A 2,601-nucleotide genomic window follows, 5' to 3' on the forward strand; every position below is an offset into this window, starting at 1 on the left:
GCGATCGCCAGCCACGACCCTCCCCCGGCCCTGGCAGCGGCGTGCAGATGGCGTCCTGTCCTTCGCTGAGGGGCTCGCGGCCCCGGCTGTGGACGGGAAGCGGGCGGAGTTCTCGCGGCGAGCCGGACGAGCTTACCTCGCGTCGTCGGGTGGTCCGCGGTGGTCGGCCGTGTGCCGCGCTCGCTCTTCAGGCTCTCGGTGCGCTCCGCCGCCGGTGCCGCTACAGACTCCGCCACGCCATCTTCCTCACCTAAACCGCAGCGCATCGGACTGGCGGATCCTCCCAGTCTTCCGGGATTTTCCGCTGAGCTTCCCGGCGCCTTCCAGGTCGTCTCGGGAGCCCCCTGCGCGCGCCGCCCGGCCATGTTCAAACAGAACGACGGGCTGTGCGGGGCATCGGGTGGCGGTGCACTTGGCGGGGCCCCCGAAGTTCTGCGTGTCACCTCTTTAGTCGTGAAGGGAAGGGGGGTTACAATGGATTGGTCCGAAATTAAAAAGAGGAAAAACGGCCGAAAAATCCCAGATACTAATAAAGGTTTGTGTACAGAAGTATGAAGAGGTGGCACCGAGCCGGGCGTGCCAGCTGCGAGTGCCAGTCCGTGCCCGCTGTGCTTGTCTTTCAAGCCCTTTCCCTTCCCTACTTTTTAATCGATCTCATTGTCCCTTTTACTCCAATTCTTCTCTCCCTTTTTCTGCACTTGCTTTTATGCTCGGCGCTGACTTCAGTGTCACCCCGATCGCTGTGACAATGGCGGTGACGTCACGGCTCCCCTTCGTGCGGTTTGCACCCGCGCCTGCTACTCGTCAGCATTGGGGCGACAAAGAGAAGGCCGAGCGGTGGCAGGGGACACAGGAAGCGCAGACTTCCTCGGGCAGCTCCGTGGACCAGGCGGGGGGGTCACCTCGAGGCTGAAATCAAAACCTGCAGCCTTGGGGGCTCCTCAGTTCGGCCCTGGAGACCCCTTGGTGGCTGCAGCTTTGTACTCCTCATCATGTCCCAACCAGTCAGCCAGAGAGGATGAAGGGCGCTATAAAACAGATTGATTGTTTATCCCCATTTCTCTATGAAACAGCTGGAGGCCAAGATAAGCAGATGAGAACATCCCAGAGTATGAATGGCGCCATATGAAGGCCACTATAGAATAAGTCGACTGATTTGAAAGGCGCTATATAACAGATGTCCCAGAAAGACGCGGCTAACGACAAGCGAGCAGCGACAGCGAGGCCCCTCCTGACACCCCCCTCTGGTGTAACTGGACAATGCCCACCTGATGCTGGTGTGTCACGGAGGGGACGTTCCTCGTTGTACATAGCGGCCGTCACTTTGGTGTCCATTCTCTCCTCCACTAGTGTGTCCCATAATTGAGCCCACCCTCTTGATCGGCTTGTTGATTTGGTGGGTCTCTCTCTCTCCTTGGACCCCCAAGTGTTGGTCGCAGTGCCACTCCTGAGTGTGGAGGTCTGGCACTCCCCTGGTCTTGCGGATGTTGAGGTCTTCACCTGACGCCACTCCGGTGACGTGCCCTGCTGTTGTATTTCTAGTCCGATGTGCACAGGGTGGGCAGAAGTGGAGATGGGCTGACATTGACATCACATCCTGGCAGAGTGCGGTCGCCCGGGTGGGTGGTCCGTCCTGCAGGACACCAAAGGCTCATCCACCAGCACACTGGCTGGCTGGTACTGAAGACCCAGATGAGAAGAAGCCTTGAAGAGTAGATGGACGATTGCATCTTCCACTCCAGTTGTTGTCCGCTAGGGGGTCCTTCACAAGGGGACACATGTGGCGCAGGACTGGCCTGCCTGCAGGTGGCTTCCTGTGGGACAAGTGGTTTTTCGGGGCACACAAGGCCTGTTGAGATGACACATTTCACAAGGGTGCTGAAAGCTGGCACTGAAGTGAACGGCTGACCCGCAGGTCCACCAGCACCCTGGCCAGTTCACCGAGGTGCGGATGAAAAGACCCTCTAAGGATGTTCATGTTGGGCAACTGCAACTGTGCAGGTTGTGGTGGGCACAGCAGCAGGCCCACACGACATGGCCAGAACAGCCCCCCAAATGATGGCGCTCAGGTGCCCCAGGTCGAGCAAATGGCCACGCCTGGACAGTAGAATGGGCCGTGCAGAGGACTTTAAATGTGGCACCATTGTAGGATGCCACCTTTGCCCACAGATGTGGCCTTGTCGACTGGAAGTGCTGTTATTGTGAACTGCAGGCCTCAAGGAGCAAGAGCAGAAGTGGCAGACCACACAACTCACAGAGTGGGACCACCAAGTGTTGAAAATGGCCAACGGAGACCTCCAGAAGTATCATCAGCACAAGAGCTGGGCACCAGGAGCTTCATGAAATGAGCCTAAGATCACAGTGGTGGTCCGATGGACGAATGCCAGGAGGACGCTACCTTTAGGGCTCCATCGTGCCCTCTCTAGGGTTTGGTGCAGGTGGCATAATGGCAGGCTTTGGGTTTGGCCACTTGGTTCCAGTGAAAGGTCCTGTTAGTGCAGCAGCAGGCAGAGACTTCAAAGAAAGACACGGACCCCGGTAGGCACAAAGCCAGAAGACCCCACTGAACTCCTCTGCAGTGAACGGGAGTGCCAACTGGCA

At 58.1% G+C, this 2,601-nt stretch overlaps 1 protein-coding gene across 1 annotated transcript in view; it reads right to left on the minus strand.

Moving 5' to 3' along the window:
• lclat1 (lysocardiolipin acyltransferase 1) overlaps nucleotides 1-384 on the minus strand; it is a 22,087-nt gene extending 21,703 nt beyond the window's left edge. Inside the window, exon 1 of the mRNA XM_028796289.2 lies at nucleotides 137-384. The gene's annotated coding sequence lies outside the window, so the exon portion shown is untranslated. The remainder of the gene's footprint in view (nucleotides 1-136) is intronic.
• Nucleotides 385-2,601: the final 2,217 nt, after the last annotated feature.

This window comes from Erpetoichthys calabaricus, chromosome 3 (assembly GCF_900747795.2).
Source record: "Erpetoichthys calabaricus chromosome 3, fErpCal1.3, whole genome shotgun sequence".
Lineage (NCBI taxonomy): Eukaryota > Metazoa > Chordata > Cladistia > Polypteriformes > Polypteridae > Erpetoichthys > Erpetoichthys calabaricus.